At 40.7% G+C, this 21,238-nt stretch overlaps 1 protein-coding gene across 10 annotated transcripts in view; it reads right to left on the bottom strand.

The window, feature by feature from the left end:
• The window catches only part of EPB41L2 (erythrocyte membrane protein band 4.1 like 2), a 124,687-nt gene that overhangs the window by 78,284 nt on the left and 25,165 nt on the right, over positions 1-21,238 (bottom strand). The window contains exon 1 of one of the 10 annotated variants that reach the window (XM_013958977.2): positions 10,706-10,724. The exons of the other annotated variants lie outside the window; for them this stretch is intronic. The gene's annotated coding sequence lies outside the window, so the exon portion shown is untranslated. Of the gene's footprint in view, positions 1-10,705; positions 10,725-21,238 lie in introns of those variants that run through there. 10 annotated transcript variants of the gene reach the window in all.

Raw genomic sequence — 21,238 nt, 5'->3', positions numbered from 1 at the left:
ATTTTAGTTTGTCCAGCTTATGAACGATGGCCAGAAACCAACTGGAAAATGCATTAAAACAGTTTGCTCTGTCACATACAAGAATAGAGTTTAAGAGACCAGCATTGTTTACATAGCTTCAGCATATAAACATAGCCACAAAAGTGCATTTTTTGAGTGGCAGCATCAGTTCTGTATTTCAGCTTCCATGTACATTTCATGTTGTCAAGTATGAGCACTACAGAAAGAATAATTCTCTTTGGCAAGTGAGTTTAAGAATACATATTGATGTTTGCACAATAATGAGGAAAGTGGAGATAGAAAAACCTGGGGAAAAAGTGACATGAAAATTATAACTCATTTTATACAGATGATGTGTGGAAATTTTCACTTACTACCAATTTTGTTTAATATGTCTAAATTTTTCTGAATCGAGATGCAAGTTGAAATACAAAACTGATGCTGCCACCACTCCTACCAATAGTGAAGTCAGTTTCAAATTCTTGGTTAAATGGGTCCCTGGCAATTAATCTTAAACAATCTTAATAAAAAATACAAATAAGTGTCAAAGCTTCAAGCTATATAGTGAAATATTTCTAGATTTCTGTAGATAAGGTGCAGCTGTCTCTTCTCTGGCTATGTTGCTGCTGATAGGTGAATTAACTGTTGAAGGACTAGCAGAGGTCTTGACACACACAAGAAAACAAACTCAGGCTATTAATAACATAGCATAACAAAATTCTCAAAATATAAACCGAAAACTAGAGTAGTTAAATGTACGGTGAATCACAAATGCTGCTGCAATAAATAAATGCTATCCTATATCCTCTGCTAGTGCTCTAAATCTCATGTGTTAAATACCTGAGATGTCTTGTGTTGACATTTGAATTTTTATTTTGCAGCTAGCACAAGCTAGCAGAGTCTTTTGCATGCTACTGGAACACAAGCACACTCTTTAATGACCAGAACTGACTTGCTCATTGTGCTTTTTCCTGGGTTATTAGAATGCCCATACTATGATTTATGTAGGAAAAAGCCTGCAGTGTTCTGCTTTACATATTTATATTTACTGAAGTGTATAACAAAGTAGTGAAACTACAGATAATAGCACTCTTCAGGAAGTTTGTATCTACTGCTCCTGTGGGAACATAACATTGCCAATCCCAAGCAACAAAAAGCAATGAACGAGAGATGCCTCTTAGTTGAGCAAATAAAATTAGCAGCCAAAATTTCATTGCTCCCATAGGCTCTTAAGGCTCGTATTTGATTAGGAGAGGAACAACATCAGCGTTTTTCTGAAAGTTTCCCGATTCTAATTTCCCAATAAATCAGTCATGACAAGAATCCCACCGACATTTTAACCACTGCAACAACTCTGAGCTAGATGAAGTGAAATGATGCCCTTTAAGTTGCAAATGAGTCTGGTCAGACCGCCACATTATTGCACAGACTGCAATGCAAAAGAGAATTTTATGCTAATAATGCTGGTTTTGAGCTTGGATTTTAGCACTTAGCATGTTTTTTAGTCATCTAAGTGCTTTAACTCTGTTGTGCTTTTTGGAAGGCCATTCCCAGTGTGAAAGCTTAAAATATAAAACAGATAACAGGATATGCAGGAAAACCCCAAGGGAGTAACTATTTAAACAAAGTTTACTTTGGAGAGTTAAGGAAAGAAGACAGATAAGAAAGATTTACAAGAAGAATTCATTTGTGAACACCAAGAACAGGGTGGGGAGGAGTATCTAGGACAGACTGGGAGAAAAGGGAGGGGAAGGAGGAGAGAGAGAGGGGGGGAGGAGAGAGAGAGGGGGGGAGGAGGAGAGAGGGGGGGAGGAGGAGAGAGGGGGGGAGGAGGAGAGAGGGGGGGAGGAGGAGAGAGGGGGGGAGGAGGAGAGAGGGGGGAGGAGGAGAGAGGGGGGAGGAGGAGAGAGGGGGGGAGGAGGAGCGAGGGGGGGAGGAGGAGCGAGGGGGGGAGGAGGAGCGAGGGGGGGAGGAGGAGCGAGGGGGGGAGGAGGAGCGAGGGGGGGGGAGGAGGAGCGAGGGGGGGGGAGGAGGAGCGAGGGGGGGGGAGGAGGAGCGAGGGGGGGAGGAGGAGGAGCGAGGGGGGGAGGAGGAGGAGCGAGGGGGGGAGGAGGAGGAGCGAGGGGGGGAGGAGGAGGAGCGAGGGGGGGAGGAGGAGAGAGAGAGGAGAAAGGGGAGAGCGCGCGTGGGGGGGGAAGCGAGAGAGCGAGAGAGCGAGGGGGGGGAAGCGGGGGGGGAAGCGGGGGGGGGAAGCGGGGGGGGGAACGAGGGGGGGGGAACGAGGGGGGGGAACGAGGGGGGGGAACGAGGGGGGGGAACGAGGGGGGGGAAGAGGGGGGGGGAAGAGGGGGGGGGAAGAGGGGGGGGGAAGAGGGGGGGGGAACGAGGGGGGGGGAACGAGGGGGGGGGAACGAGGGGGGGGGAACGAGGGGGGGGGAACGAGGGGGGGGGAACGAGGGGGGGGAACGAGGGGGGGGAACGAGGGGGGGGAACGAGGGGGGGGAACGAGGGGGGGGAACGAGGGGGGGGAACGAGGGGGGGGAACGAGGGGGGGGGAACGAGGGGGGGGGAACGAGGGGGGGGGAACGAGGGGGGGGGAACGAGGGGGGGGGAACGAGGGGGGGGGAACGAGGGGGGAGAAGGGCGAGCGCGAGGGGAGAAGGGCGAGCGCGAGGGGAGAAGGGCGAGCGCGAGGGGAGAAGGGCGAGCGCGAGCGCGAGGGGAGAAGGGCGAGCGCGAGCGCGAGGGGAGAAGGGCGAGCGCGAGGGGAGAAGGGCGAGCGCGAGCGAGGGGAGAAGGGCGAGCGCGAGCGAGGGGAGAAGGGCGAGCGCGAGCGAGGGGAGAAGGGCGAGCGCGAGAGAGAGGGGAGAAGGGCGAGCGCGAGAGAGAGGGGAGAAGGGCGAGCGCGAGAGAGAGGGGAGAAGGGCGAGCGCGAGAGAGAGGGGAGAAGCGAGAGCGCGAGCGAGAGAGGGGAGAAGCGAGAGCGCGAGCGAGAGAGGGGAGAAGCGAGAGCGAGAGCGAGAGAGGGGAGAAGCGAGAGCGAGAGCGAGAGAGGGGAGAAGCGAGAGCGAGAGCGAGAGAGGGGAGAAGCGAGAGCGAGAGCGAGAGGGGAGAAGCGAGAGCGAGAGAGAGAGGGGAGAAGCGAGAGAGAGAGAGAGGGGAGAAGCGAGAGAGAGAGAGAGGGGAGAAGCGAGAGAGAGAGAGAGGGGAGAAGCGAGAGAGAGAGAGAGAGAGGGGAGAAGCGAGAGAGAGAGAGAGGGGAGAAGCGAGAGAGAGAGAGAGAGGGGAGAAGCGAGAGAGAGAGAGAGGGGAGAAGCGAGAGAGAGAGAGAGAGAGGGGAGAAGCGAGAGAGAGAGAGAGAGAGGGGAGAAGCGAGAGAGAGAGAGAGAGAGAGGGGAGAAGCGAGAGAGAGAGAGAGAGAGAGGGGAGAAGCGAGAGAGAGAGAGAGAGAGAGGGGAGAAGCGAGAGAGAGAGAGAGGGGAGAAGCGAGAGAGAGAGAGAGGGGAGAAGCGAGAGAGAGAGAGAGAGAGAGAGGGGAGAAGCGAGAGAGAGAGAGAGAGGGGAGAAGCGAGAGAGAGAGAGAGAGAGGGGAGAAGCGAGAGAGAGAGAGAGAGAGGGGAGAAGCGAGAGAGAGAGAGAGAGAGAGGGGAGAAGCGAGAGAGAGAGAGAGAGAGGGGAGAAGCGAGAGAGAGAGAGAGAGGGGAGAAGCGAGAGAGAGAGAGAGAGAGAGGGGAGAAGCGAGAGAGAGAGAGAGAGAGAGGGGAGAAGCGAGAGAGAGAGAGAGAGGGGGGAGAAGCGAGAGAGAGAGAGAGAGGGGAGAAGCGAGAGAGAGAGAGAGAGGGGAGAAGCGAGAGAGAGAGAGAGAGAGGGGAGAAGCGAGAGAGAGAGAGAGAGAGGGGAGAAGCGAGAGAGAGAGAGAGAGAGGGGAGAAGCGAGAGAGAGAGAGAGAGGGGAAAAGCGAGAGGGAGGGAGAGAGGGGAAAAGCGAGAGGGAGGGAGAGAGACTGACTTTCCAAACTATGACTGCGATGACATTCCTATGTAAATATACATCACAAAATACAGCTTACCAAGGTAGCCTCACCCATTCCAGAAAGGCTTTTAAAAACCAAGTACCAGTGTAGATGGTGTGTCATTACAGTAACCTTTCAGTTCAAATTAAGTAGAGGCTTTATTCTGCCTTCTTGGGTCACATTTTTTCTGGATATATAGAACAAGAACTGAAACTTTCAAAGCTTAAAAAAAAAAAAAAAAAAAAAAAGAACCCTAGACATATACGTTTTCAAATACAAGCTGACAACAACTTTTTATTATGTAACAGTTTATTCAGAAACACACACACAGCAAGACATCACAAGCTATATGCCAAAAGACCTATTTGTATGAATAAAACTCCAAATCTACATGTTTGGATTCTGGGTTTTTTTCCCCTTCTTTTTGGGTTGAACAATTCAGGTGCTCATTTACCAAATGCTTAGCAGCATATTTAACTTCAGGTGTACATCTAATTCTTTGTGGGTATGTTATGCTACCTTTAATCTTGGAGCCAAGACCATATTTGAGTTCACAGTTGTGGATCTCCCCAAGCCTGTCTAAACTTGCCTTAACTCTGGATTCACCTCTAAAATGTTTTATAAAACTATATTTAGAAGATCAACTACTAAATACAGAAGACCTCAGAGTGCAGATAGTGCATCTTATGAGATGGTTAAAAATACAACAAAATACCGGAAAATTATAATCTTTCACAAATGACAAAGTGGATCTCAGTGAGAAAAGAGTAAAGAATATTGAGTCAGTTCCATGTTTTTATTGCATGGAAGAAAAATGGCAGCAAAAGGTTCAGGATTTGTGTGGTGTTTTTTTAATTAATATGCAAACGTAAGCAGTGACATCTACATCAAATCCCCTGTATCCAGATACTTACATATAGTTTAAAAAAATAATAATAAACTAAGCAAGTTTTTTTTTTTCCTTTACATTCCTAAAACCTGAAGGGAATTGGAAGATAGTTTGAAGTCTAATTCGATGCTTGGATCAGCTAACTAATAAAAGACAATACTATTAGAATAGAAACAGTTTTTCTGGTAACTTCACAATTGAGATCATACCCATGAGTGTGGGTTTTTTTTTTGTTTTTTTGTTTTGTTTTGTTTAGTTTTTGTTTTGTTGTTGTTGTTGTTTTAAAGGTGGCATCCTTGAAGAGCAGGCTTTCCAATTTTCCTATAGATCCCTGGTTAGTTATCTCCAATTATCAGGTTTGATAAAGGCCCTGTTTGAAGAGGCCAGGTACACAGACATCCACAGCTCCGTAATACAGGTGGTATGGAAAGGTGATGAAAGAAAAAGCAAAGAGAGGACACTGGAGAGAAAGTCAGGAGCAAAAATGGGGGTGGGGAAGGGAAGGAGAAAACAGGAAACAGACACTGAAGACAAAACAGGAAGAGAGGTCAGCATTTGTGTAACAGGCAAAAAACTGCTGTGAAGCCAGGAACGGGGCCAGGGTGAGAAGATACTAGAAGCCAGATATGGGCTAAATGACATTTTAGAGACCACTAGACAGAAGATGAGATCTCCAAGTGTTGGTCCTTCAAGTTCTAAGGAGAATGACCACAGGAGATATGTTTCACCCTCACATATTAAAACTCTGCCTACTGAAGTTGTTTAATCACAAGAGAATTTGTGCAAGAAAGGGCAAATACACAGCTATAAGGCTGGCAAAAGCAAAAATCCTTAAACCATCTTGCCTAATGACATGCATTTTCCACAGAAGAATTTGTTTTCAAGAGCCTAAAATCTCTTCCCTAGACAGTCTAATGAATGCCTCTTAAAGGCAATACATTTAAGACTTCTCTCAGTGATATTTGATATTCTTGATATTTGTACATTAAATTTCATTAAGTTTTAAAATCTGTTCCAGTATTGTAAGGTTTAAATAGTGTGTTCCTTTCCTTGTAACTGTAACAAAACAGAACAAAAACAAAAAAAAGGTGAGTGCTGAATGCTGATTTAGGATTGTCTAACGGATTAATTGAAAAGCTGTACTTCCTGCGAAAATTATGTTACCATACTCTAAAATCCCTAAAATGACATTTGTGAAAATTTAGATTAGTTATCATTGTTTTTCGTACATATCTACATGTCCAACTGACCATAAGTTTTTAAGTTCTATTCAGTGCCAAGATTTGATGTGCAGTATTTCCAGAATTTAACTACATCTTCAGCTCTTCGATTCCTATGTAATAAGCTTCTTTTTGGATTTAAAAAAAGACTATGAATTATATCCTATCCACTTTTTGTTAAAAAGCTCATAAAGATCAGACACTTATCTAAAATACATGCCTAAAGATATATGAGCTAGGTGTTCTGTGGTATTGTTAATCTATAAAAATATTTCTGATTTTGGCAAAGAAGTTATTCTTCAGATAGAAAAACGTGGACACAGTGAGGAGAAAGTTATACGTATAAAACACTCACCAGGCTAGCAGCGGAATCACAATTAAAAAAAAAAAGTCTCAGGGGGCTCCTCTCTTGCATACTGACATCAGGTACTTTCAGCTATTCCATAAGGACTCAATATAATACTTTTTCATTTACTTGAAATCACATCCCTCCAAAAAGTAAGGATGACAGTCTACAGGAAATGTTTAGTTTTGTTTTAGACGATGAAAATACTTCCAAATTTTGTATAGGAAAGAGAAGACAAGTATTTTGAATGTTTACCTTTTATTACATCCTGTAGGAATAAGTTGTATGAGATGGACAAAGAGTCAGTACTGGGTTACATGGAAGTTATGAGAAATGATACAGAAAGTTATGAAATTAATTTTTTCCTTTTAAGATTCTAACCTAGAACGGAATGATTCCCAGCTCAATTCCCACTGAAATAACTACAATAAAATTTAAAAGCTTGTTCTCATGAGGCAATGATGTAACATTTTCCTGTTGAACAAGCCAAGCTAATTAATGCTTGTATGACATCATGAAAAATTCGAGGTCAAATCCCAGGCTAGAAGACAGATACCACTATCTAACTGTACATTACAGTTCAGCAGAATTATGCACAGATGAATTCTCATCTGTATCAGGTCAAGAAAGAATTCTGTGTTGTCAGATTCCTCTCATGAGCTACTGCTGTCATCACGCGATTCCCTGAAACTTCATTAAGCATCATGACTGCATGTACACAGAAACAATTCAATACTTGAAATAAAATGAATATGCAGTCTTTTTTCCACAAAGAAAAATCTGCAGCATTTCTTATGCCAATTAAAACAATGTTTCCTTGTCTTCTTTAACAAGGGAAAGAATGGATTTTACGACTGCACACATCTACAAAATATACTGCAACAGTTAAGATAAAAATTCTAACAATTCAAGCAAGCTTACTGGGAAGGGAAAGCAGAGAAAAGGTAACTTAGGTCATTTGTGTTAAGATGTACTGAAATACAATATAGCATGCTTGGTGTGGCATCCAAATCAGAGTTTCAAATTTTTGAAGTGGCAAGATAATTTTTATCACAGGAATATTGGGATGATTTGGTTCATATAACCAAAATAATGGACTTTACATAAAATGTCAAGCATGTTAAGCTATCCAAAAGTACTTCCAAAACACTTAGATGTATCAGAAGTTATTTAAACATTTCTTATTCTCAAAAGGCATTACCAATTTGTATAGACAAGCCTTTTTAGAAAATTAATGATAAAGAGACATTTAGAAGCAAATGATGAAAAGAAGAATTATGTTGGAGCACAGTGTTCCATATTATATAGCCAATATCTCACAGAGATGTCCTGGGAGCCCGAAACAAAGGGAATTCAGTTCTTCCTCCTTTTCTGTATATCATAGCATATCTTCCAGTTATAGCATTCTCAAAGTCCCCAATAATTGGGGGAAATGACAAATCCTCTTAAAACAAAACAATCGTTAAATCTGAGAATGGCATAAATCACCAGTTTTTTCTGCTCTAATCTCCCAACCACAATTTCTCATTTTGAAAGATGTAAATGGATTATGTTCCTGGTTCATATTCCATGAAGACCTCTGCATTCCCTAACTGAAGGGATGATGGGCATCAGAAACCAACAGCAGAACTACTTCAATATAGAAACTCTCTTCCAGAGCAACCCCTGATTAACAGAGATGAAAGTGGAAGGCCTTAATACTTCTGAAAGGAAGACTGCCGGACAAAAAACCCAAGCCAAAGCCTATCTAGAAGAAAGGGATTGTATGCTCTGTTGACATTGTCAGTGACCTCCTTTAAAGCGTCATGGATGGGATGAATAGCGTAAATCACCAATTCATTTTATGACTGCTCAATCTGAGCCAGGTTTTAAGCAGCATGCTCTGCTGCACGGGCTATGTTAATCTGTCTGCAAACTAAGATAGAGTGCTGCAGTCTGCTCATGCCGAGCAGACAGATAAAGAACATCCCTCATCTTCACTCTATTCAAATTCTATTTGAGAATATCTACTTGATATTTTTGAGGAATGACGTTTCCAGTTCAAAGAATGAATTTAAGTTTCTGGAAGAAAATATTCTGAACTACTCTACTCAGAGCAGGCCTTATTTGGAGTACTCACACAGAGGTGATAGAAATTTCACATGCCTTCTCTCAATTTTGACCATGACTCTACCCAAAAAATTGGCTCTGTATTACTTGACCATATATAACTAATCCTTGATATATACAGTAGTAAATAAAAATAAAAACAGCAGAAACCAAAAAAAATCAATTTGCAAATGCTATTTGTCTCTTCTTTAATTCCTAGCATTATGGGTCTGAGGAAAGAGAAAGAACACTGAAGTCTCTTGGAAGCTGTGTAATATTTCTACATCTTAGTGCTTAATTCTTTCTGGAAACAGAGAAAGAATAGCAGGAATGCAAACAAATTTTAAGAAACTGTGTGGGAACAAGTTTTTCTTCCTCTAGTTCTGAGCACTTTGTTAAGAGTGATCCAAGAAAAGCTCTTAATGTTCAAAAATTAAGTTGATAGGGAAAAAAAAAGTTTATGAATGCTGTGTAGGAAAAAAAATTGGTAAATTTCATAAAGAAGTAACGCTGTTTGTATCAAAATATGTTGTTATCAGGTATTGTTCTTTTTTTAATTTTTATTTTAGGCTCTTTTAGTCACAAGTCCTCAAAACAGATCTGACAGCTAACTTAAAAAAAAAAATTCTCAAAGTTTATTAACGAAGTGACCACAAGATTCTGTATAGCTATGTTCTAAAAATGCTCAAAGTTGTTATTTAAGACATTTGGGAAACCCTTACAAAGTAATCAGTCTAATCTTTCAGGAATAAAACTTTTTTGAGTTTAAGAAAAGTTCTCTGAAGAGAATAACCAGAAACCATGAAGTTCAGTTTATGACAAAACAACAAAAACTCAAGGTTAGATACCAACTTTGTGAGTTATAATGTTCTAAATAGAACTAGTACTGACTACTTCACAGCCTGAAACAGAATTTATTGTGTTATTTCTTAACCTAAACAAATAGAATAATGTAAGTATCCCTACATACTACACATCCTACTTTTAAACTGATTGTGCTGTAGCCAATATTCAAAGACTAAGCCCATCAATAAGAATATCAAGTACTTCCCCCTACTTAAGGCGAGCACAGCCTGTGGAAGGGCATTATTTCTAAGGGATGTCTAAATGCACAGGGTCTACTGATGTAAAGATAGATTTATTTTAGGTAGTTTTATTTCCTGAATTCAATCAGTTGACAGTGATGTTGTATCAAACATTTCTCGATGTGCTTGCATGTGCATATACATGTTCTCATGTTTTTTCTAAACGAATGTCCATTTCCTTTTATTTGGTACTTGTTAAAATGGGTTTATTTCAGCAGAGCACAACATCAATATTACATTTAGGACTGATTTTCTGATAATTATATAATTAGTCATACATGCTCAAGTTATGTACTTCAAAATATACTTATTTGGATCCATTATTTCACTGAATAACAAAAGTTATTTTTCATTTGCGATTATGCATCACACTATTTAGATTTAAGTTGAAACTCATTTTCAATGCACAGCATAGAACACTATTTTAAACTATAATCAGTTAGATAAAGATAAAAGGAAGATATCCAGTTTGACTGGGGACATGACGTGTAGAGAGCTCATCACTAGCCTCATAACTGATTTCAAACGTAATCATGCTTGTTAATAAATGACTTTTTAATTCAAATATGTCAGGCCTAGCTTCTAAACAGGCTCTGAAGGTAGCCTGTTCCTTTTCAGGCATTAAATGGCCCCAGAGGTTCTCCCTGTTTTTCCCTGTTAATTCCCTGTACTTATACATTCAAATCAGGTCACCTCAGTGTCTGGCTGGTAAAGTAGTTTTGATAAACTAAACAGGTTAGAGTACTTAAAATCTATTACCTAAGACCACTTTTCAACAGCTTTAAAACATTTTTCTTAGTTCTCTCCACTTTTCAGCATGCTTATAAAGCGTCAGCACCAAAACTGCATGTATTTTAATATTATTATTTACAGTATACATGGAAGCAAATTTCTGTACTCATGTCAACACTTCAGAACAAGTATTTGGCTCCTAAACCAGACTGCATACAGCTTAAGACAGGCAATGCTAGATCACAGTTCACAGTGCTACTGTGAACATACACATCAGTATGCGGACATTGATATGGATTAGTACATAATGAACAGCATCAAAACTTGACATACTTTTTTTGTTGATCTAACCATCTCTCAGGAAATAGTATTGTTGAAAATAAACAAAAAATGAGAACTTTTCATCCAGAAGTTTTCTCTTTTTAAATGACAGATCTCTAGAAAACGTATGTTCTCAGCTGTCTGTCTCCACTGTATCAAAGCAGTGAGTACTTTTCTGTACACACCCAAACTACTTCAAAAACTAACAGCAATGTTTATAAAAGAAGAGCTTTAAAACTCAGACATAACAGTTAACATTTTTGGGTGGGTAGCCTGAGTTACAGCATTTTTGGTATCTCAGCCAATTCACCTAGCTACATCAATAGCAGCTGCAGTCATTCTTTTGACTGTAGAGCAACAATGTAAAAATAACAGTGTTGATATGGCCACTGCAAAGAAGCTCCCATCAAACTTTTCCTTACACAACTATGTTCCTTAACATTGCAAAAATATACATATGTAATCAGCATCAAGAAAAACAGGCTGACACTAACTCTAGGCCAAAATTGAGTACTTCCACCCAAAACTCGAGTAAGATGTACTTTGTGAACCAACGGATTTCTGTACAGAATGATCAAGAAACCTAACTACTACAAGAATGACAAGCCCTCCCTAGCTTTAACCTAGGTATCGCCAGTACCAAACTGAATGTGCCAAAAAGATAGAGAGTTCTGATCCCTGAAGGATACATTATCAAATCTTGATACTGCACTAACTCAAACTTTCAACAAAAACAGGTTCTAATAGGGGTTATCTAAATTCAATAAACATAGCAGCACTCCAGACTTTTTCCTTCAATATAGGGATTTCTCTTCACACTTAAATCATGAATGTACTATTAATGGGTGAAACGTACAAGGAAAAGTAATGATCAGATGATTACTGAAGCAGTTTCTCCATACTGAAAATGTCTCAATGGGCAGGGTAAAGTTTCAACAAAATCTTTTACTTTTATTTCCTAGCTTAAAAATATTGAAAAAAAAATATCACAGAATCACAGAATGGTTGAGGTTGGAAGGGACCTCTGGAGATCATCTAGTCCAACCCCCCTGCTCAAGCAGGGTCACCTAGAGCACATTGCACAGGATCGCGTCCAGGCACGTTTTGAATATCTCCAGAGAAGGAGACTCCACCACCTCTCGGGGCAACCTGTTCCAGTGCTCTGTCACCCTCACAGTGAAAAGGTTTTTCCTCATGTTCAGATGGAACTGTCTGTGTTTCAGTTTGTGCCCGTTGCCTCGCATCCTGTTGCTGGGCACCACTGAAAAGAGTCTGGTCCCATCCTCTTGACACCCTCCCTTCAGATACTTGTACACGTTGATAAGATCCCCTCTCAGCCTTCTCTTCTCCAGGCTAAACAGGCCCAGCTCTCTCAGCCTTTCCTCATAAGAGAGATGCTCCAGTCCCCTAATCATCTTTGTGGCCCTTCGCTGGACTCTCTCCAGTAGTGCCACATCCCTCTTGTACTGGGGAGCCCAGAACTGGACGCAGTACTCCAGATGTGGCCTCACCAGGGCTGAGGAGAGGGGGAGAATCACCTCCCTCGACCTGCTGGCAACACTCTTCCTGATGCACCCCAGCATACCATTGGCCTTCTTGGCCACAAGGGCACATTGCTGCCTCATGCTTAACTTGGTGTCCACCAGCACTCCCAGGTCCTTCTCCGCAGAGCTGCTTTCCAGCAGGTCAACCCCCAACCTGTACTGCTGCATGGGGTTATTCCTCCCCAGGTGCAGGACTCTGCACTTCCCTTTGCTGAACTTCATGAGGTTCCTCTCTGCCCACCTCTCCAGCCTGTCCAAGTCTCTCTGAATGGCAGCACAGCCCTCTGGGGTATCGGCCACTCCTCCCAGTTTTGTATCGTCAGCAAACTTGCTGGGGGTGCACTCTGTCCCTTCATCCAGGTCACTGATGAAGAAGCTGAACAAGACTGGACCCAGTACTGACCCCTGGGGGACACCGCTAGCTACAGGCCTCCAACTAGACTCTGTGCCACTGATCACAACTCTCTGAGCTCTGCCATTCAGCCAGTTCTCAATCCACCTCACTGTCCACTCATCTAACCCACACTTCCTGAGCTTCCCTATGAGGATGTTATGGGAGACAGTGTCAAAAGCCTTGCTGAAGTCTAGGTAGACAACATCCACTGCTCTCCCCTCATCTACCCAGCCAGTCATTCCATCATAGAAGGCTATCAGGTTGGTTAAGCATGATTTCCCCTTGGTGAAGCCATGCTGACTACTCCTGATCACCTTCTTTTCCTCCACATGCTAAGAGATAATACCCAGGATGAGCTGCTCCATCACCTTTCCAGGGATGCAGGTGAGGCTGACTGGCCTGTAGTTCCCTGGGTCCTCCTTCTTGCCCTTTTTGAAGACTGGAGTGACACTGGCTTTCTTCCAGTCCTCAGGCACCTCTCCTGTTCTCCATGACCTTTCAAAGATGATGGAGAGTGGCCCAGCAATAACATCCGCCAGCTCCCTCAGCACTCGTGGGTTCATCCCATCAGGGCCCATGGATTTGTGGGTGTCAAGTTTGCTTAAATGATCTCTAACCCAATCCTCCTCGACCAAGGGAAAGTCTTCCTTTCTCCAGACTTTCTCTCTTGCCTCCAGGGTCTGGGATTCCTGAGGGCTGGCCTGAGCAGTAAAGACTGAAGCAAAGGTGGCATTCAGTAACTCTGCCTTCTCTGCATCCTTTGTCACCAGGGCACCCACCCCATTCAGCAGCAGGCCCAATCCTAGTGTCCTTCTTGCGACTCCCACAAGAAAACACATTGGGTTTTGCTACTTCAGGATGCCTCTCAGGAACCCTGCAAAAAACTTTTCATAAGAAGTCTGCAGTTGAATAGCATAGGAGTACAAAAGCAGGAGAAGATTGTCCATAAGCATTTCAAAGTAAGTATGGCAGTTCCATCTTGCTAGTTGACTTCTCCCTTCTTTTTGTAGCAGTGCAAGTATAGGCTGAACACAGACTGAAGACCAAAAATGCTTTAGTATGAGCTGGTGTTTCCTCAACTTCTCATTATGCACTAAGATTTTTCCTGTTTTGCAAATCAAATAGTTACAGCTAAAAGAATCAACAACCTGGTCTTGTGCTCTGCACAGAGCAGAAAACTCCACATATTATTTCCTGTGCACTAGTGACGGGCGATAAAGTTTAAATCTTTCCTGACAGCTGTATCAAAATGCATTATAGAACTACCAAATATAGCAATAGCATTAAACATTTTAGACAAAATGTTAGTGAAGGAGAGTCTTCCTTTCTCCTTACTATGTGCCTTTCCTCCCTTCATGTTACCTATACCTCTTCTATTTGCCATCCTCTTGAGATACGGACTGCAACATAAGCCTTCACAAGGCTGACAGATCCTGCACACAATACAGCTTTCCTCCAGCACTTTGCTGGAGAACAGGAAAAGAAATTCTACTTTTAAGAAACATGAGAAACATGAAGGGCAAGGTGATAATAGCAGGGCCCATCTCTTGCCTTTCCTTTTCGCTGCAGGAACTAAGAGGCCAAGTGTCAGGAAGGGATGGAGACACAGAAGCAGCGAGCATGTGGAAGTGCCAGGTCAGGCCTAGCAAACTGACACAGACGTAGCACCATCAGTATTGGTTTTTATTGAATACTTGCATGATCCATTTTCTTGCAGCAACTAGCTGCAAGTCAACCAAATTCATTTTAATTTGATTACGTCTGATTTTAACAAAGAGCCATAAATTGGAACAGTCATTTTGTGAGAGTGACATCTGATGTCAGTCTGCACAAGATCCAGCGCATGAAAAAAGTAATATATGAAATCTGGAAATCACATTAAGCCTGACACTTAAAGAAAACTGTAAGCAATTGAGAAATTCTGATGTAAAAACAAATGAGCATAAACTAATATTTAATATTTTTAGTCTAGAAATGCTCATAATTTCTACTGAACAAGTAAATGAGATTTGGGGACAGCTTTCCAAAAAAGGGTAGTATGATGAACAAGCCTCACCAGTATTAGAGTGGCACTTGGAAAAAAACTTGAAAGAGGTGCATTAACTTTCAATACTTGATGACCCATGGGACCTATGCCGAGCCTTTAATAGCTAGCAATTCAAATGGTATAAATCTCACCAAAACTGAAACTAGAAATCTGTCAACTTACATTACTGTCATAGCGCTGTCTCCTTTATGCATCATTTTACTCTTTTAGAAAAGGAACACAAAAAACGCAATGTACTTTCCCTGCTGCTTTGAACAGACAACTTTGTAGCCACTCAAAGAATGTGTTCTGCAATCTCTTATAATTTAATCACTGTCAGTCATAACAGCCTATTGTGAAAATATAATCCACTCATTTATTTCATCATCAGTGCATTCAAGCGCGTTCAATTTACGAGCAACATAGTCACGTGCATTAGCCACGAGAGGTCCGCTACAGAGCTGCTGGAAAGTTTGTTCACAAACAAGTTACTTTTCTCTGTATTATCTGTAGGCTGAATCTAGGAGTCTGACAGTCTTCCACGCTATTTTCACACAAGAAACAAAGGAAAGCATTTAAGTCAGAGTCTTACTGTTTACTTCAACACATGCCTGCACAAACAGTAGGCTAATTACAAACTTCTGCATATATTATAATAAAGATCAGATTGAAGATTCAGATTATCATAGATCATAAAGTTTTGAAAGAATTTTCACCTGATAGTAATTGTTGAAAAAATAACTTCACAAAGAGTAATTCACTGAATCCTGCCTTTTTTGTGCCATAATGCAGGACACCTGAACCCCACTCCTAAAGGTCCATCATCTCTTCCATGTTAAAAAGATGATGCAATCTCAAACATAGAGGCAGAAAAGCCCAAGTTTCCAGTGTTAAGGTTTTCAGTCAAGACATGCAGATAAAACTAGAAGCGGTCTACCACTAAGTTTAAAAAGAAATGCAACTAAAGCAGCATCACTGAGCATGCAGCTATCGAGAGGCTCTTTGGCAAACTCTACGGAAGCCCCACCCGCCCATCGTTCTGGCGGCAGCAGGATGCTATGGGATAACATGCATGGGAGCCATGGCGAGTTTCACAGCACATCCTGCCAAAATCCCACATATTTAGCTGGAAAAAATTACAAAAGAACTGCAGATGCTAACAATTTAAAACACCCCGTTAATTGTATTATGCTTCATTCTACAATTCACCAGACAAAAACAGCAATTCAACTATTGCAATGTACAAAGATAAGGTATTTATAGAAATAAAACTTTGCCAGAAAATATTCCCAGACAAATCAGAGCAAGTTTATTCTGTTTACTGCAGCGAGATGTGAAGTATGCGTTAGAGTAAAATTAATCCTCCATACAGACACCTGATCACTTAATACAGCGCATTCTGATTAGTTAATAGGCTCAAAGTACTAGGCAACTAACTGTTTAGTTATTTCTTGTCTTGAAGTAGATTTTTGGCTACTAGGAGAAAAATGCTTTGAATATAACTACTTTCACAATGAAAATTATCAAGGGGCTTGCAAAAGAAATCAATAACATACCAGAGATGTCTAAGAAAGTATATATGCATAAAAACAAGCAGCAAGAGCACAATGTTTATGCCATTAAAAAAAAGAGAAAGAAAGTCTAATTTAACCTCTAAAAGTGCTTGGTATCAACAAATACGACTTTTTCCAGTTACTTAAGAACTATATACTTTGAGTTCTTTACAAGTGAGAAAGACCACTATAGCAAAAAGCCTGCTTATTTTCTCACTAAGGTACAAACTGCCATACTATTCAGCTTTCAGATATCAAGACTTTACATGACAGCTTCCTTTATGAAAAAGAAACTGAAGTAATTTTAATTCAAGCCAATACTTTACAGGAAACCTTTTCAGGCTCCAAAGGTTACAATTGACTCCTTTAGAAAATTCAACAATGAGAAGCAATTTCTCAAGCAGAGTTCAATTTTAAAGTCTGTCGAGAGCTTAGAAAAGAACAAAAGCTGGAATTTACTATACAATTAGGTCAGACACACTAGTGCCTCAATAACCAAAGCAAATACACTAGCAAATACAGTACATCTTTGCCATAGTTTGAATCTCTTTAATTCAAAAACACTCATATTTGGGACTTAAGCAAATCATCAGCTGCACTGAAAATGTAATTCTGCCACTTGCAGACTAATAGATGTAAATTCTAAACAAGACAGAAAGCAATACAAGAAAAAAGCAATCCTCCACAAAATTAAGCTACTATCAAATTTCTCTTGAAAAACAAGGGCTTTAAAATTTTATTTTATTTTATATCCCCATTACCTCCCTGATCTACAAACTGATTCCCACTAGAAAGGAGTGCTGGCAGCTAGACTGTGTACCTCACTATATACACCTACTACCAGCTATTACCTATAAACTCCAAGAAACCGCCAGTTTCTGAAATTTAATGTTGATTTTCAGAAATATGGACTTCAGCACAAGACAAACATATGTCTTATAAAGACATATAAAGGCCTAAATAATTAACCCCACTTTACCTTTTGAGCAACAACATGGTCATGGCCAGCCTGCTACTCAAGTGAACATGGCTTGCAGGAAGCCTGTAAGTGGCCCCCCTTCTGGGCTGATTCAGGCGACCACTATCAGGCCGTCACATGGCAAACAGGGTCATCTGAATCCCCAGCAGTCACAGGGACATCACAGCATCTTCCTCAGATTTAGCAATAGTCCAGGGGGTCCATGTGGAGTCACTGCACCCTTCCAGCCACTAGTTACTGCTGCAGCTTCCCTTTCCTTCTTCTGAGAAGTGATGTGCGATACCTCAATTCTTAGCCAAACAGAAGTTTTGGTGTGAAAATATAGGATCACAGAAGTTTACTAACACTTCAAGAGAGGTGCCAGCTACTTTAGGATGGTTCTAGACAACATGGAACAATTCAATTTTCCACTGAATGTTAAAACAGACAGACAAATCTATTTCAATGCCTGTTCAAAACGATGGGTATTTCCAAAATAGTTTACCTTAATTTTCAACATAATTATATTAAAGGAATACCCAGAATAAGGAATGAAGAAGAAAGAGACTAGCTCTTGGCTGAAAACAAGACAGACTCTCCCCATCTATTTTCAAAATTCTAACAGACTGACACAATGCAAATTTTTGTACCAGACTCCCCAGGGCAATGAGAAAATTATTCCACAGAATTAAAGCTTTCAAGGAATATGCAGAAGCTTATTTTACAAAGACTGACTTTGAGATATCTTTGAAACATACTGCAAGTATAAAATTAGTTACAGAGTTTAAAGTATACTGTATTGCTGAAACAGAAATATCCTTTTGCTGCATGGAGTGCACTACATGCATTAAAAGTTGCAGTAGCTGCATTAGATTTCAGAACTCATTCTCAGGCAGCCTCAAGACTTGCATCCAAATAAGATACATCATGCAGAAAAAATGCTAATGATGAATTCTCTTCAAATAGTTGTACCATCAGACAAGCGGAAAATGGTTTTAAAGACAGACAGTCCCTCCAGGAATGCGAGGGAAGAGAAAACTTGACAAATTAAGGTTTCAGTACTGAAAAAGTTTGCAGTAGTCAAGATAGTTATCTTTATTCCTGTACTAAACAACCTATTCTGCATTCACTTTTGCCAAAAAAATGAAGACTTCCATGTTAGTTAACGTATTTACTTAGTTGATTTATTTATAAAATATTTGTTGAAGGAGGATTCTTCCAGAAAGCTGTTTTCTTTGCAGTGGATTTACAGGTTTGGCTAGTGTATCTGATTCCAGGAGCAAGGTAGAGCAATATCATAGGTCAGGCACCACATTTATCAAGTTACCTTAGCTTTAGGTTTTGTGCATATATTACTGAAATACTTAAGTCTTACAATATTCCTCCTTCCTTGTCTCCTAGTTCTAGCATCTAGATATTCCAAAGAATTAAAAGGAAAATTTATTTTACAGGAAAATCAGGCCATCAGAAAAGATTCATGGTATCATTTACTACAAATGCATTTTTATAAGCAAATCAAAGACACTTTTAAATGTAACCGATATTTACTTTTTCAAGATTTGTCCATTTTGTTCAGAGACACCAGTTGTGTGGCTGGATTGAAGACTGTTAGCCATTCAACTCATTTGCAAGGTTAGGGTGGAACAGAGCAAATTCAAGGCATCTTGGCAGCGTGGACAAGACTAACTTTTTCTGTTCTAATTATTTTTTGCCACAGTGTCAGTGCAAGGCCCTGGTTCCATCTCTCCTCCCTCGATGGCAGCTCAGGACCCCCTGGGGCCTCTCCAGCCTCACTGCACGGTGACCCTGTCCTGCTGCCTTCATACCATGCTCCTGGCGCCCCTGCGCTCCTACTTCCCACCTTTGCCAGCTTTCCATAAATCTGCCAAGTTTCAGGAGAACAGAAACAAAGGTAAGGTAGGATACCTTAAGAATCAAGCTTGCCTCCAGCTTCCCTCTGCCTCTCGCAGTAGAGAGCTAATGCCAAGATATGCTGTCATCTTGTCCTCTACTACCATTAACGAAAGCAGGTATAGGATGTGGCTAGATTCACAGGCAGAAGAACAGTCAGGGAGCTTTGCTCAGTCTCAGCACTCTGAGCCATCCAAGCACTCCTGTGCCAATGGCAGGCACAGCACTGAACCTCCACTCAGGGACTTTCACCTTTATTTTAGGCTGAGATTTTACTGCCCTTCTCAGCCTTCCATCCTACACATCAATTCCATGACAAAAGGCAGTCCAAAAAAAAAAAAAAAAAAAAAAAAAAGTGTGTGTATATGTAAGTATAAAAAAAAGAAAAACAAAAACCCCCACACAACCCAATGGCAATCTTGGTCTGTGGCCTTTTCCTTTCAAAAAAAAGCTATGCTTATTTAACTGAGGTGTTCAAGAAAAGACAACAAAACTACTCTTGCTTTAAAGCCTATTTTAGCATTCTTATCACTGAATATTTATTTACATCATTATTTTAACAGGAAAACAGTAAAAAAAATTGAAAGGTGCTATTGTTTCTCTTTCACATATAAATGACTTGAACAGACTGTGCTAAAGACAGTACATTATATACTTCAATTTTGTGAATAAAGCCTGTAACTGAAAACACTCATCTTCACCAAATAAAGAAATTATGCAATTCTAGCTTCTCCTGTGCAAAAAAAAAATTTAAAAATGATTACTAAGGGAACCACAGCCAAGATTTTCTTCATTCACAAAAAGGAATCATATGATCTTGAGACTTAGTTTATTCTCTACTCATATCAAATTTTACTTTGCCCCCAACATTAACATTTGCTAAAATCAAAAAAAGCCCACATAAAACAAAAAAGCTCAGCTTTCTTACAAACTTTTCTACAGTCATTCCTATCAGCTTTCACAGTGGTTTATTTTAAACTAAGCATTTAAGTTGAACTTTACTTTTCATTAGAAAAAACAAGCTAATATTACTACTGAAACAAAGCAAGAAGAAATGAGTTTGTTTCCAGCTACAGTTAAATTCACTCTGAATGATTTCATTAAGACTTCCTGAAGTGCCTCAGGAGATTTTCTTCTGTATTAAGCTTAGAATTACTATACAAGTCTACACCATACATTCTTCCTCTCTTTACAACTGTCCCTCCATTTACAGCTATATTTAATCTTAATTTAACTGAACTGCTGCCATCAGCTCCCTGCATTCTACAGACTCTGGTATGCATTTTTTAAAAAACATTATATGACATGTACATTTTCCCTTCAACATTGCTCTTCAATCTGTAATATCTGTAACTTGTCAGCACTTCTCAGCTAGAGGTTCATTCTTAAGTGTTTAAAAACTATTCTGCACTATTCTCTCCACAGTCCCTCAGTTATTAGTAGCTCTGATGTACACAAAACATCAACTTCATCTAGATACTGTTTTAAGCATCCAAGTTCTTGATAATCAGGAGGAAGATAGAAAATGATACCTGAAGTGTTTTTACAGCTTCTTTAATCTCTCCGCATTAATGTTCACTACACTTACAGAGAACTAGTTTCTACCAGCCAAAGGTCTTACAAAGTGTTTCTAAACAGCAACCTGTTGCAGAAATGTGACTCTCTATACTCTTATGAACTGTCAACTGTTAAAGTAATATAGAAGAACAGCTTTCAAGTGGCGCTACAGATCCGTTCCTACCAAGTCACCTGCTTCTTTAGATGCTCTCACCTATGTTTCTTCAAGTAAATAACAGGTGAGCTAAATGTGCTGGGCCAAAGTCTGAAACACCTACAAACTAGCTAACTCACTACCAGAACCCACACTCAAGGCAGGTTTGATTACTAGAAAGTTAATTCTAAGATTCACTACATGAAAACATACACAATAATCAAAGAGTAAACCTAACTGATTGTAACTGAACTGCAAACTAAAGACAAAAAGTGACTTAACACGCTTAAAAAGATCTCAAATGTCAACTAAAATTCAGAAACTCCTCAACAATTTTACAACAAAATCCAGAAGCTGATATGCGATATTGACTTTCTTTGTATGGATTAAGTGAGAAGATTGCAAAGGTCGACTGCATGCCAGTTTGGAAAGTGATGTTTTAGCAGTC

The sequence above is a fragment of the Apteryx mantelli genome, chromosome 3, assembly GCF_036417845.1.
Source record: "Apteryx mantelli isolate bAptMan1 chromosome 3, bAptMan1.hap1, whole genome shotgun sequence".
Lineage (NCBI taxonomy): Eukaryota > Metazoa > Chordata > Aves > Apterygiformes > Apterygidae > Apteryx > Apteryx mantelli.
The sequence above is the reverse complement of the archived record's forward strand: the minus strand, read 5'-3'. Positions and strand labels throughout refer to the sequence as shown.